This window comes from Cnephaeus nilssonii (assembly GCF_951640355.1).
Source record: "Cnephaeus nilssonii genome assembly, chromosome: 8".
NCBI lineage: Eukaryota > Metazoa > Chordata > Mammalia > Chiroptera > Vespertilionidae > Cnephaeus > Cnephaeus nilssonii.
In genome coordinates this window covers 19,152,034-19,168,448 of record NC_137079.1, presented here as the reverse complement: position 1 = coordinate 19,168,448, position 16,415 = coordinate 19,152,034, and the positions used below count along the sequence as shown (strand labels likewise).

Genomic DNA, 16,415 nt, shown 5'->3' with positions numbered 1-16,415 from the left:
TTAACTCCTCAATTCTACCTCCAACCAATATTTCACTCAAGTATAATAGATTGGCATTTCATCCACAGACAAGGTCATCTAAATTTCAAAGACCAAAATGGGATGCAGGTAGCCCAAGTCAGACAGGGAAGAAAGATCCCAAGAATAGTAACCTGTAGTTAAGAAAAGTGGTCCTAGCCGAAACCGGTTTGGCTCAGTGGATAGAGCGTTGGCCTGCGGACTCAAGGGTCCCAGGTTCGATTCCGGTCAAGGGCATGTACCTTGGTTGCCGGCACATCCCCAGTAGGGGGTGTGCAAGAGGCAGCTGATCGATGTTTCTCTCTCATCGATGTTTCTAACTCTCTGTCCCTCTCCCTCTCTGTAAAAAATCAATAAAATATATTTTTAAAAAAAGAAAAGTGGTCCTTAACTTGCACAAATAACAACTACTCACCTCTCCTTAACCATTAGGATCAGACATAAGTAGCAGACAAAGATATTAATAAGCACTAGCTGTCATATCAAAGACACCCAGCACTTAACAAAGGAAAACAACGCATCATACATAGGCTAGGACAAAACAGACAGACCTGTGGGCTGGCACAGCTGTTCTTTCTCCTGGACTACACAACTCAGACTGCGGCATGTGTACATGGACCAGACCCCTATAGCACCTAGAAGCTCAGATCAGCTTGCGGAAAGCCTGCATCCTATAAAGTTGTTTCCTACCAAAATGGAAGGTGACTGTAACGGAGGAAAGGGAGTAGGACAGCAGGTAAATAATAAAAGGAATTCTCCATGAGTTCTGTCCTTGAGAATAGGAGCCAGAAGTTGCCTTTAACCCTTTATCAAATCCTCTTTAGCAATAATGATGTGAGGAAGGGTAGTGTATATGGGATCAGAGTTTCCTTCAGATAAAACATGCCTGTTTGTAGGAAGAAATGCAAAGAGATATCAATTTAATTCTTTAGACTTCACCCTTATTTCAATGACTCCTTAAAAGGGAACAAGAGACAATTTTTTACTACCCTTTAAAAACCACATTACCACCTCCTAGATAACAACAAAAGTTACATTTATTGAGCTCTTATCTTTGTGTCAGAAACTCTGCCTGGTTCTTAACATACATTGTTGTTGTTTTTTATCATCACAAATCCTGTACAGTACCTATTAACAGACTGAGGCAGCTTAGGTCACTTGGCCGTAGACAAAGAGCTATTTAAGCTACAGGATCAAGATCTGAGCAAAAGTCTGACTCATGCTATTTCTGATGAAAAATATTGCATCTCTTTTTTAATCAAAAGAACACATGTGATTATGTATTGCTTACCTATCACTTCAATGGAAGAATAAGCAAACCAGAAAGTGAAACACTGAAATAGCCATTCCCTTAAAGTAATTAGTAAACGAATTTAAAGGCACCTAGTTTCCAAAAATAATAGCCCTCTAAAATTTTGCCTGCTGATTTTCAGACATTGTAAGGATTAAGCACAGGCTATTTAAATATTATCTATTTATAGTTTAGATGAAATGAACTCTTCTGCAGTCCCAGTTTGAGGATTTTCTTTGGAAAGCTATTTCAGTTCTGTATTGCTACGAAATAAACTGTCCAGAAATATCAACCATTGTATATTATCTCACTAGACTGCAGGTTTACTGGGTTCAGCTGAGTGGTTCTTCTGCTCCATTTGATGGCAGCTGGGGCTGAAACAGCTGGAGATGCAATTGGGCTGAGACATTGAAGATGGCTCACACACAACTGGCAGCTGATGCCAGATGTCAGCTGGGAGCCCAGCTGGGATTGGCAGATGGTGCACCAACATGTGGCCTCTCTAAGTGGCTGGGCTTCTCAGTGTGGCAGCTGGATTCTGAGAGGAAGCATTCCTAGAGGGAGGAAGTGCAAGCTGCCAGGCCTCCTAAAGTCTCGATCTGGAATAGGCACAGGTTATTTCCACTGCATCCTATTGGTTAAGCAGTCACAGTGCCACCTGAGATTCAAGGATGGGACAAATACATCTTTATGGACGAGGGACAAAGAATCAAATAATCCACCATAGAAGCTAAGGAAGTAAATATTAGTACGTCAATCCAAGTCAAGAGCAGACAAAGTAATATAGAAAGATATTTGACTTTTCAAAAACACTATTTCTGATCCACTTACATAATATTCCAGCTTCTTTCTAAACCAGCTTCACTGAAGAAAAATTCTATTATACCATCAGATAAAAGATACTCAAATTCCTCTGCTACCTCAATTCAAACTAAGCTCTTTGGTTCTGTAATAATTTTATGTATTCTATTATCAGAAGTATTTAGCATAGCTCCAGCAGATGAAAGAGGCTGATAAATGCCATTTTGCTTTTGACCATATTACCCAAACTTCTTTTCTCTTTTGATTTTTCCCCCAGTATTTTGGCTATTTCACTCTTAAAATATTTGGCTACTTCACTCTTAAAATATTTAAAAATGGCATTTATCCTTGCTCCTAAATTTTATGGCTTATAAAACAGAATTTACTTTGGGGTATCTAATGCCACAATGACAGCAGTAATTTTATTTTGGGATGACAATCTTTGGAGATGACTATGTAGAAGTTATAATGATTTATTTGCTAATGAATTATGAAATCATTATCTCACAAGAAACCTTCAGGACCTGACGGTAACCTTAAAAACGTGCTGCTTCTAATGAGAGAGAGAGGACAGAGTATGCAAATGGATCCATTTGCCTCTACACACCCATCTGAAAACTAACCTCCAACTCAGGTCTCAGCTCCTCCCTGGAGCCCTTCTTGCTTCCAAGCCACATACCCAGCATGTCCTAACCATGCCATTATTGGGGCATATCTTCACAGTTGGTGTTATTATTTAATTATGTCTTGTATATAGGACTGAAGAAAGTAATTCTTTGAAGGTCGGATTTATCAATACCTAGTTGTCCCAAACCTAGAGCTATGCTATTTCTTCAATACATTTTGTTTGGTTTTATTTTCACTGAGATTGAATTATATAGATTATGCCACTTCTAATAAATTGGCAGACATTTTTCATACCATCTGCCTATTTAATATACCTTCTATAATCTCCTCCATTTCTTCAGATATTTTAATGTTCAGTTCAGATGCATCCTTATAAAATTTTTCTGATTGATCCAAAATAAGCTTTCCATGAATGTATCTTGTTCTAGTGAAACTCGGTTACCCCAATTATACTTAACTCAGCCACCACAGATCTTTTCAGTGGATGAAAAATTGGGAATAAACCAAAATTTAACTGTTTTTTTTTCTATAATTCTTCTCTTATCGGCTAAACAGAAAAGTTTTCTGAGGGTAAACCTAATCAATGTGGTCTTTGACGTTTTACATTATACATAATTCTAAACAGGTGAGATGAAACTCATTTCACCTTAGTGGGCAGCTATTTTACTCCCCACTTTGAGGCTTAGTCAAGACTCTGATTATACCTTATTCTTATCCAGTGAAAATTTACTCATAGAAGACAATTTGACTTAATTTCAAGAATTATTTTGTGAGACACTGTTTAAATGTTTGATATTGACTGTGCGTCTGTGCTCTCATTTCGTACCAAGATGATCAATTTACTCTGGCACATTGTGTTCTTTATGAGTTCAGATCCCTTGTAGCACAAGATACAGTAAATGATCTCAAAGATGAGAATGTGAGAATTTGATGTAGGAAGATATTTTTATTAAATGGGATAGTTATAAAGAGTCTACTTTACTTTGGGAGAACTTATTAATTTCTCACTCCCCATAAGTAAAATCATCGATTACAAGCAGCCACTGTTTATTTTATTTTTAATTTTACAAGTCACTTTTCTTTTAAAATTATACTGGGCATGTTTTGAAACTAGATGGAGATGGTGGTTGCTCGACAATTGTGATAAATAGAATAAATTGTTAACATTAATATAGATAATTTTATGTTAAGTGAATTCCAACTCAATAATAAAAATTAAGTGGATATGCATCATAGCTTCAGCTTCTCCCACACTTAATTTTAAAAGGAAAACATGTTCTATATGACTTGTTTTACGAGTGGACTGCACTAAAATAATGAGACTTTTTTATGTGTAGGCTGCCCTTCTACAAAATCTCAGTAGGCCACGTGGCATTAAATCTCTGACAATGATTAATTATGAACTCTGAAGTGATTGATGTTGCTGATGCAATACTGCATCTCAAGAAACTTCAAAGTACAAATAAAAATATAATAAAGTGATATGTCCTTGAGAGTTTCAATTTAAAATAGTTTTATGAAAAAATGAGAAAGGTTTATAACTATGCCATTTTACATAGTTAAAATATTATTTCTCATTGTTCAACTCCATCCATTGCCTATTTAGGAATTACTAGAATTATGAGCAAAGGATGGAGGAAAGTGGCAGTATTTCTGAATTACCAGTATTTCCTCTACAGTGTGTTTTGTTATGAAACATGTGATAAACTTACCACCAGAATGCAAGTTCCATAAGGGCAAGAACTGTGTCTGTTTCCATCACTATATCTCCACTACCTAGGACATGTCTGGCACACAGTAAGTACTGTTGAATGAATGTATCAATATGGAAACTCAACTAAAGGGCGATGCGTAAACTATATGAAAATGTCTTAAAGATACGGGTAGTTCAGATAGAATTTTACTCGTGTGAATAAATGGAAATAATGTTAAAATACTCTGTGTGTTTGAATAACAGAAAGAAGAAAAATCCGAAGGAAAATTACCTTTATAGTGACTATTCTGATGTTGTATAAATGGATGGTCTTTTATAATGTTGACTAGAGCAATGTATGTATTAGTTACATTAAACAAATACATTTGCTTTGTTTCATTAATATTCACAACTATAAGTTAAGTTCACAGCACAAGGCATCACAACTTAGAATTTGTTTATTTTACCCTCAAGACATATAGCAAATGTACAAGGAGTAATTTGGACTTTTGTGTGCATGTACATGTACAATCTCATTTAAATAAAACAATAAAGACTGTACTTTGATGCAGAAAAATAAATAAAAAATAAGGGGAAACTGCCTCTGATAATCAATGCTAGTTTAATACAAATTCCATAAAGTTTATAAAATGAAAGGAATTGAACCTGATTTAGGCAGTAGCTATTCGTTTAGAGTTCAATTGCTTGTCAGCTGAGTCTATAAACTGGTCCCCAAATCTATCCAGAAATGCAGTGGATAGTACAGCATATCACTATTACAAATGCTCTTGGTAGAAATGTGTTAGTTTGATTTACATTTTCCTTAGAGGCTACCCAGTTCTCTCTACTTTCTGCTGAAAAAATAAAAATATAAGGTTGCACCAAAGGGAAAAAATGGAGGAGTACATATGCAGTCTCCAGCACTGATTTGGCATTCCGAGTGAGTCATCCAACCAGCAATACTGTTGTAAGGTCACAGCCTTTTGATGCTCAGAGACATGAAGAATCTCATTTAAAATCCAATGGCAGCATCCTATTTTTCTGCTGCTTCCCAGTCCAAAGGATGGAAACTTTTTCTGCATTGTTACACTTTTAATTCCTTTAAAAATATAAATGTGAAAGCTGAAAGATAAAAATATCATATGATTTGACCTCCAATTCAAACCTTCCAATCAGAATTGTTTAAGAATGACTGTTTATTTCCTTTCTTTCTATTTCAGAAATTATTTGAAAATAAAGGATTTAGGCTTAACACAAAGATAAACTGTAATCTCAAAAATAATTAAATTTTTTCACTGGCTGAATATTGGAGGTAAAGAGACTAGGCCTTACCCATAAGTTTTATTTTATACAAGAAGAAAAAATGTCCCAGAGGGTAAAAATAATGTTCCTGGAGTCACACCAACATTAATTTCAGAATCATGAGTATAATTCATGTCTATTGCTCCTCCCCTTTCAATTCATTTCTTCAAAAGAAAGCTCTTTGGTTACGTTCTGCCAATTAGATAGAAAGGAACAGTAGAGTGGACAGTTTAGATTTTCTCTCACTACTACCATGGATTATGTCTGTAGATATATCTCACTTTCTTTTTTCCATTGATCTTTAGAGAGAGAGTAGAAGGGAGGGCGGAGGGAGACATAGAGTGAGAGAAACATCTATGTGAAAAGACACATTTACTAGTTGCCTCCTGCATACACACCATGGGGCCGTGGATGGAGCCTGCAATAGAGGTATGTGCCCTTGACTGGGAATTGAACCCATGACGCATCTGTCTGATGGCCGACACTCTAACCACTGAACAAATCTGGCTGGGGCTAGATATATCTCACTTTGACCTTTCACCGTGACTGTCTATTTGGAAGTTTACTTTATTTAATGCTCCCAACACTACTTTTGGTCACAATATTGCAGAACATTCAGACCCTTTTTCTGAATGTTTTTCAGAGACTAATATTCACATTTGAACTCAGTTATTCAACAGCATTTCATCACAGTGAGGGGACACACAGAATGTGGGCTGTTGAGCCCCAAAACTTTCATTGAGAACAGGTTGGAGATCAGAAATTAACAATTAAAACATTACAGTGAAGTTTATGCTTACATGGGAAGGTATGGGATAAAGAGACTCTAGTGGATGGAAGGGAGCTTAAGTCCAGGACAGTCACCCCGAAATAGGAATCAGCCTCACATTATTGCAAAGGTTCAAAAACACACAGCATCAGGAATTGCTAATACCTGAGAGTTGGTGAGCCAAGGTGCCTTCTTCTTTTAATTTGGAGAAATAGAAGGCTGGCACAGGGGAGGAGGGATTGTCAGGAATAGGAAAAAGAAAGCTGCTGATGACTGGATTCTGCTCTGAAATATCATGACTAGAAAATGCCAGGTCCAAATATGATGACTCACTTCAGAGAAACCTATATTCTATTTGTTAGCCTAATCCTTCACCTATATATTCTTTTAGAGAATGTAATAAAATAAATGTATCATGCATACTGGGATTTTTGGGGAGAAAATGCACTCAGGAGTGCAACTTACTTAAAATTGCATCAAACATAAAAAAGGTTGAAGGATAGATAATATGTGATAAAGCAAAATGTCAAGTGTAAAATCTAGATAGTGGGCTTAAGTTGTTTACTGTACAATTCATATAACTTTTCTGTATGTTTAAAAATTCTATAATTAAAATGCTGATAAACCTTTTGAAAAAACTTTTTTCATGGCTATTTCTGGCCACCATATAGGGCAGAGAACCCATCTTAATCTACTGTAGTAAGTTTTAATATTAAAAACTCCTTAGCCAATGCTCCCCCACCCCCCGCCAAGTACCTACCAATTCCACATTCAGTAACCTGCATCAGTTTACATCTCTTCCTCCCTCCACTACATGCCCCATCCCCACCACCTTCTCCTACTACTCTTACTTTAAGAAAGTGACTATTTTTTGTTTTGTTTTGTTTTGATACTTTGGATATTTTTACAGTTTAATTTGCAAACAGAATTTTTATAACAAATTATTTTTAACCAAATCATATCTTGAAAACTGTTTATATAGAAAACCCAGGAAAAAAGTGAACTGTTCATTGTGGAAGGCCTTAAATTACATTATTACAGTAGAAAATACAGGAGGTAGAAGATAACTGACAAGACTAATGCAACGTTAGATTCAAATCTACAGCTCCTGTTGCTACTTAAAACATGGTTTTAGAAACCAAACCCAACATTTCCAGTAACCATAGAAACAGTTAAAATAAAATTTGCCATGAAAGCCCTTATATCATGCTTGATATAGGGAGGTAGGAAGATGTAAGAACCAGGACACATGAGACATGACATTTTATCTCCAACTCCCGTTTGCTTTACTGAGGGTGTCGTTTCAAAATCCAGTCGCCTTCTTCAGCTTCAGACTCAGATTCGTCCTCAGCATTTTTGAGCCACTCCACAAACTTTTTCACTTGTTCAAAGAAGACACCTTTCCCCTTTGCAACATGCACATCTTTGTACCATTTCAGAATGGGCTCCTCACTCAGGAGTTCAGCTTTATAAAACGGCACCACTATTTTCTGGAAGGTTTCATGAAATGAATGTTATCATAGCAATACTCCTGAATCTTCAGTAACAGAGTCAGCTCAGCCTGACCTTGAGTAGTGAAGGCAGCAGCAAGGAGAGGGCTGTGTTGCTTCAAGTGTTTGATGGCTTCCTCTGCTACAAGCTCCATGGTGCTCATTACACTGGACCAGATTCATCCAATGACAATCGGTTCTGGGATGTTGTTTTGTGTGTTTTTTTCATCTCCTCCTTGACATACAAAATTATATCCTTAAATGGATCACTACGGGACATCTGTTCTTGAAGCTCTTTCTGGAGTTCTTTACAAGCGCCTATGGTTTGCTGATTCCGAACATATTCTGAAAGCTCTTTTAAACCCGCCTCAGTGAAATACTTTGTGAAGTGTTCAACGCTTTGTTTATTGGCAGGAAAAAGTTCCATCAGTCTGTTATCCATGCTGACTTTCCGAAGACTTGAAGCTACTGCATTGATGTCTTTTTCACTTATCCATGATTTAAAGAGCTTTACAGCAAAAGCTGCTGAAACCCCTTCTTTAACCAAATTCTCACTATAAAGGCTATTAAGAATGGATGCATTGTTTCATTAGCCAGAAGAACACCAGTCCACATAGCCAGCTTGTTCCTCTCCGACTCGGAAAACCCTTTCAGAACAGCAGCAGCTCTTTCACTTCATCTTCAAAACCTTTCTCCAGGTATTTGTAGCGCCTGATTAACTTGTTAAAAACCCGAGCAAATGCTTGCATGGTCTCTAGGTCTTCTTGTGATGCAAACACACAGACATCTGTACGCATCATGTCATCTGCCAGTGTACCACCTGGGACCAGCATTCCCCCGGCCACCACGATGTCAAAGAGTGTTTCTGCATATCGGCGGTAATCAAGTTTTGCTTCAGAAGCACCAAGAAACTTTGCTACTGCTTCCAAATCAGTACCAGTTTCACTTAAGCCTTGAACAATACAGTCTTAAAACTGAGTAGGGTCAAACCTCTCTTTTTCATCTCTTTTCTGGTTTTAAAACGCTGGTCTGATAGCGTTGGCTTTTGCTGCTTTTGATTATTCATAAAAGACACCCGAATTTAAGGCAAAGAGAAAAGGGCCAGAAATTCCAGATATGGCGACAACTGCGGTGGTCTGATGGTCCCTTCTCGGCGACCGGAACTCAAGACATTGACTTTTAAGATGAATGTTAATATTATGTTAAGAATATAAGATCCATATAATCAGAACCATTATCAAATGACAGTGAAGTATCTTGATATGACAAACCATTAGTTGCCTCAGAAAATCTAAGACCTTTTCCTGACCCCTCCCCCCATACCATTTATTTATTGAGAAGGTATTTTTTTATGCTATACTTTAATCATTAGGGGATTGGAACACCTATGAATAATGTGACTAGGAAACTTGTAAAGTTCACACTCCTGACAAAATCAGAAGGGTTAGACAGTAAGCTTCATTCTGTTGGGAAAAAATAGAATCTTTTTATTGTTAGTGACATTCCCATCTTGACAATATCTTTTCCAATGGTCAACTGGTCAGGGGACACAATAAGGCCAAAGGTTCTGATGTAGAGGGAGGTTGAGCTTCTCCACGGCTGTTCTTCCCACCCAGCTATGCATACAGATATCTTATAAAACTAGTAAATATTTATGATGCAGTACAAAGCCCCTCTAAAAGCATCTGTATTTAACTAAATCATGATACTGACAGCAAGAGGCCTGCAGAGTAATTTAACCTAGCAGGAAAAGTACTTCTTTTACATATCACTGCAGTGCAGAGTCTCAACCAGATGCTTCTTTCTGCCCCCATATACCTCCCATAAGAAGGAAAGCTTAATTGAAATGGTTCAGAAGGCTTCCAAACAGCCTTCTCAAATGGAACATAAATCTTCAGAAGTGTTTCTCAAAAATTCTTCTTTGAGGTTTTGCCATCACTGTCACTGGAGGTCAGACAGCCCATTTTCAGGTTAAGTCCTCTTCACCCCAGATTAAAAACCTGAATTTAGCCCCCTTTTTTTCTTCCATCCTGACCTTTCAAATGTTTACTACTGCAGTCTATACTGATCAATATCAAAGTCATCCAAAAGGATCCCCCTCATTCTTCCCTTTCACCTACAAAAGACTCCAAGGAAAAAAATTGTGAGTGGGTATATCAAAAGTTAAATTATTGTTAACCATTCACACCCTAAAAGCCAAAGAAACTACTGAGATCAATACCATCTCACACCTGCCAGAATGGCTATCGACAACAAATCAACAAACGACAAGTGCTGGCGAGGATGTGGAGAAAAAGGAACCCTCTTACACTGCTGGTGGGAATGCAAGACAGTATGGCGTTTCCTCACAAAGTTAAAAATGGAACTCCCATTTGACCCAGTAATAACACTTCTAGGACTATATCCCAAGAAACCAGAAACACCAATCAGAAAGGATATATGCACCCATATGTTCATAGCAGCACAATTCACAATAGCTAAGATTTGGAAACAACCTAAGTGCCCATCAGCAGATGAGTGGATAAAAAAAAAAAAATTTGGTACATCTACACAATGGAATACTATGCCGCTATAAAAAAGAAGGAACTTTTACCATTTGTAACAGCATGGATGGAACTGGAGAGCATTATGCTAAGTGAAATAAGTCAGTCAGAGAAAGATAAATATCACATGATCTCACTAATATAATGATCAACATAAACTGATGAATAAAAACAGATCCAGAGACAAATGGCAGGGGAGGAGGGTGGGGTTAGAGAGCAACCAAAGGACTTGTATGCATGCATACTAGCATAACCAATGGACACAGACACTGGGGCGGTGGGGGGCTTGCCTGGGATGGGAATGGCTGGGGGCGGGGGTCAATCGGGGGAAAAGGAGACACATGTAAAACTTTAGACAATAAATAAATAAAAAAGAAAAAGAAATACTATACTTAAGCAGTTTTCCTAGGTACCTAAGCATTTGGTGATGCAAAAGAACAGCAGGTAGAGATTTCTGAAATTTAAAAAAGATATAAAAGTACAATTAAAGGTAACACATTTTTAGGCATCTCAGGCTCAGAGTTAGCTGTACTTCTAGAGTCAGGTGGTTTTAAAATAACCTATGGCTGTCAAATAGGTACAAAATAATTGCTTCAGTGGTAAATATGTTGTGAAAAAATCAAGACTAAATGCTTGAGTTGTCCACCTCAAAAATGAAATGATATTATTGAAATTCAGCCAACATGCAGCAACTGATTTGTAAATTTGCTGCTCAGCATTTAAACTAACTTCATCTCACAGTCTGGCAGGTAAAATGTACAAATCCCAAGGATGACCTGCTTCTCAAAAGTAGATTTCATATTTAAGGTCACTGTCTTATATATATAATAAAAATAGCCACTATTTCTAAAGATTCAAGATATACGTTAATTTATCTAGCTCTCCATCTACATGCATCCCAAAAAAAATGTTTACTAAGTGGCTACTTATCTCACAGACATTGTGCTAGGGCTTCTAGATTTGGTAGCAGGAAGATAAAAAAATTTCCATCATACGGTCTCTTTTCTGTCTGAAGTAGTGAGGCTATCTGCTGAGAGGGAAGGCATGATTCAAATTTTGAGAGTGGTAAGGTCTGAGTCATCTTGGAAAGTAGAAGAGAGGAATGACTGTGAAAAACAGAGCAGGTTGGACATTGTGGCAAGTAGAATATTTATATCAGTCCTTCCTTCTTTATAATCCTCACTACCAGCACCTTATTTCTCTTCTTGAGAATTATACTATAAAAGTACACCAATGGAAGTCTTTAAAAAGAAAAAAAGGTCACTGACAACATAAGAAATGAGACAGAAGGTATGCAGGGATAAATGTTGATGAAAGACATGACTTGGGGTGGTGAAAACATAATACAATAGACAGATGATATATTATAGAATTGTATACCTGAAACCTATATAATTTTATTAACCAATGTACTCCAATAAATTCAATAAAAAAAGAAATGTTTTTCTTTGGAGCTCTCCAGTACTTGGGCCCAAGCAAGACTGAAGGTAGGAGAGAGAAGAGGAAGAAAAGAGAACAGGAACAATTACGACGATAGTAATACATAGGCTCATATACACAACACAACTTCCATTTATAAAACTTTTACTTCTCAGAAACGTGCACCTTCTTGCAACACCAGAATTTAATCTCCAACATTAGATGGCCCTCTTCATTATGATGTGTGGCTTAACTCTGGCCATAATAAAAACCAACCCATTTAATGATGTTGACAGTAAGTACATGAATCAAAAAACTTGAAGTTACTACATAGTATGATGCCTTTCTGCTGTAGATTTCTCCTACTATGAACAAGATGAGGGGGAAAGACATACCCTAAACCCAGAGTTGAGTGGGAAAATTTAATTTCTCTTCATTTTTTAAAATAAATTAAATCAATATTTGAAAACATTGTAAATTAGAACAAGTTAAAAATTATAGTGAAAAGAGAGATCTGGCCGTTAGTTAATTAATGCCTTGTCTGTCACTTATTTCCCATGTAGTTTTTAAAACATGTGTCTTAATTCTCAGTTTTTCCAGATACATTTTAGGTTGATCTTGTCCCTGTTTCCTTTGATAACTTCATTCATTCATTCATTCATTCATTCAATAATTTATTCAGTAAGAATCTAATAAGTACCAGGCCCAACACAAGGCAGAGAAAAAGAGAGAAAGATACTGCAGTGAGTCCTTGCTTCCACGGTTACGAATTCTAATGGAGGACTTAGTTTTCCTAATGCCAGTCTGGCACAAATGCAAATTCTTTCAAAGTGAGAGCCCATAGTCTTATAATTAATTTTGTTTGTGTGGTAGACATACAGTGGAGTGACTTTAAAAAATGAGCCTGTCAGGAAACACTGTTTATTGTATACGCATGTCTAAGTGTCTGAGATTTTTCCTTCACTCAGGATCCAGTTATGAAAATGTTTTCCTCTGATAGTGTTTTGTTTTGACTAGTGATAGAAGAAGAATGCAGAGATTCAGTTCCAGAGGGACCATGCCTAGTCAAGAGGCCTCTGGAAATGTTGGACAATCAGAAGCATAAAACAAATTCCATCTATTTCCATCCTCAGTAACCATCAAAACAAAACTCACCAAACAGACAAGGCTAGAGTAGTAATTTGACAGTTGGTTTATTTTCTTTAAAAGTTATTGGTTTGATTGTCTTTGATGGGGAAATTAAAATAAATCAATCAAATAAAATATTAATGTATTTCAGTGTTATCTTTATGGTGAATTGAAGACTTCTTTGTCGGTGATGCCAATGCACAGTTTTAAAGTATAGTTAATCAAATTTCCTGAATTGTTAAGGAAATGTTTTAATTTCACAGATATTTTGACCTTTCAAAACAGAAAAAAAATATATTGTGGTCAAAATCGAAAGAAAAAATTACATTACATACATACAGATATAGAACTGATGATTTGATTTAAAAATTGGTTGCTTATAGAAACTAGTTTAATCAATGAGGAAGTTCAACATGAGTCAAAGAAATAAGGATTAGTTATTTGACAGAATTTGTTTGGTAACTACTTCGGATCTGCAAAATCACTGACATGGCAAAAGCTAAAGATGTTTTTAAGTTTTACAATTTAAGTTAAAAGCTATAATCTTCATAAATACATGAAATGTGCCGTTGATGGTAATTAAAAGAAATCCATAATAAAATGATCAGAATTGCCAAAACCGGTTTGGCTCAGTGGATAGAGCATCAGCCTGCAGACTCAAGGGTCCCAGGTTCGATTCTGGTCAAGGGCATGTACCTTGGTTGTGGGCACATCCCCAGTAGGGGGTGTGCAAGAGGCAGCTGATTGATGTTTCTCTCTCATTGATGTTTCTAACTCTCTATCCCTCTCTCTTCCTCTCAGTAAAAAAATCAATAAAATATATTTTTAAAAATAAATAAAATAAAATGATCAGAATTAACATTGCTTGTTCAGTTAGAAATATGATTTTTCCTCCTTTCAATTAAATTTAATGAAAGTATGCAAGGCTCAGAGTAACCTGCTTCTCATTCAATATCTAAATCAATTTGAATTTTTTATCTTTACAACATAATTTTCATACTGAACACTGTCATAATGTGACTGCCCAATGATGGCTTTCATGCCATCAATCTACCTGGGGTGTTAGGTATTTAACTAATATCCCGCTATTGTTCTAAGGACAAGTGTGCACACTCCCAAAAAGTCAATAAACTCTGCAAACTAAAAGACATTTTAAAAATAAGGAGCAAATTAGATCTAATTATGGACAATAGAGGTTCAAAAGATCCTAGTTTAACATGATGAGCATTTTTCCATGTTGAATTAAGCACGCAGTTCAGTCAGCAAAGATATTCTTTTTATATATCTTGTTTATGTCTACCCTAAATATCATAAGCATTCCATTAGCATTAACCCAGTGATTAATGCATATATGATGGAGTCAGGTTCTAATCAGTGATAATAACTGCCTGCAACTATTTCCCTAATCGTTCATCTCCCAACTCTTTTTCTGTGACTAACAAAGACATGCCTACCAAAGTCTAAGGGTTCATGTAGTTACAGGAAACCAGATGCATTATTTAGAAGGATGCAGAGGCTAGAATGTTCGGCTATGCCGCTTACCCTAGCAGTAGTAGACTAAGCTATTGGCAATAGGAGCCTTGCCAGTGCATTAGAAGATGAGATGGAAGGGATGCCTGCCAAATAAAATAGCTAAGTAATAACAAATGTTAAAGAGCCTTGGGGGTTGGAGGGAGTCCTAGCTCACAGCCGAAGACAATTCAGATCACCAAGCTTCCGCATCGATGCAGAGAGGAGAGGCATAATCCCAATTAATTCTTTGCGTCTTCACCTTCTTGACTGCTCGCTTTTTAATTACAGTTATGCATTCTTTCTTTTTAAGTTACTATAGTGTCTGTATACAAATGGGAAAATTACAACTGGTATAAAATAGGTGTGGTGCAAACTATCAGATTTCAAGTTCAAGTATAATTAATTGTGTATTTGTATTGCCTACCCTGTTTAGAAATTCATATCGCTGTTCTAGTGATACAGAACAAATGGGTAGTTTTGCCACTTGATTTCAAAGAAAAAAGAAATGCACCCACAAAAAAGTCACAATTCCTTATTCTTCGTGTGTTCCAAACGGATCTATTGCTACAGACAGATACCTGTCATGGCTTTAAGTAGATTTTGAGATAGTGCCATTCAAGTTTCATCTTGTGTTTAATCATTGTCAGTCACTGGGAATTTACACCACAGTACAACAAAAGGCTGCATGCAGCAGGGGATGAGAGTGCCATCTTCACTGGAAACTGACAAAAGAAGTCAATCCAAACACAAAAAAACAGAACTTACTGCAGGAATTATTAAAACCAAATAACCTATCATATCAATCTGGAATTTAAACAAAAAGCTATGGTTTTTATTCTGTATGTCAAAATTGATCTGAAAATTAACATCCATCAAAATCAAGGAAGAAGTAGCTGAGGTTATGTATCACATATTCTGTTTATTCTTTTCTTTGAATAACCTGAATTTCAGATATTTAATACATATACCTTTTATCTACCATAACATGCTCAGACTTCTCCCTCCATCCCCAAAGTGTGTGTACTAGAGGATGAAGGCGGAGAGGTTCATGGTACTTCTTCAAAATTATCCAAGTACCAAGCAAGCAATTTATTTATACAAATATATAAGCATTCTAGTTTTCATGCCTTTTATCATAGTAAATATGTGTATATTTTTTGTACCTTACTCAGGAACCTTGACTCATAAAACTGACTTGGTCTAAGTAAACTCATTAGGGGAAAAGACCATTGTTAAACTTCGCTGCAATGACCACGTGCCCTCTAAAAAGAATAGCATGATTGAAGTCATAAGAGGAGCCCTCTGAGGGTTTTCCTTTCACCGTCTACTTCTATTGTCAGTGGGTGAAAAGAACTCAGGACATGGAGTCAGAGGTGCTGGAGTGAAACCCTGCTTCTACCAACACCCGCTACATAAGCTTGACAAATATTAAATTGTCTCAGCCCCTCAGTTTCCCCACCTGTAAAATGGGACTGTTTTATTTCATCTATTCTCAGATGAAAATACCTGACACATAGTAGGTGCTCAATAAAATATTATTTACTTTATTATAATGATTATTTTTAGTAATAATAAAAGAAAACTCAACCTTATTAAAGCTATGGTGACATTCATTCCCTTATTCCCAAATAAGTGACTGACTTTTCAGCACCACCGGGTGGAACAGCGACCAACCAGTTAATATGGGTGTTTGCAGGTATTTTGTAATAATCTCATCTAAAGTGAAACAGTCTTATAAATCGCCACATAAATAATTTTTTATTATAAAATGAAGAAAACTTCCAGATATAAAAGCCAGAACATTTTAAAATAGAAGCATACG

General features: G+C 36.5%; 1 protein-coding gene and 1 pseudogene across 7 annotated transcripts in view; both read right to left on the bottom strand.

Moving 5' to 3' along the window:
• The window catches only part of NRG1 (neuregulin 1), a gene marked incomplete at both ends in the record, with an annotated part of 981,791 nt that overhangs the window by 112,138 nt on the left and 853,238 nt on the right, over positions 1 to 16,415 (bottom strand). The gene's annotated exons all lie outside the window — the stretch shown is intronic.
• On the bottom strand, positions 7,742 to 9,063 carry LOC307104377 (eIF5-mimic protein 2-like; annotated as a pseudogene). The gene has a single exon. The product of its transcript is annotated as an eIF5-mimic protein 2-like (transcript).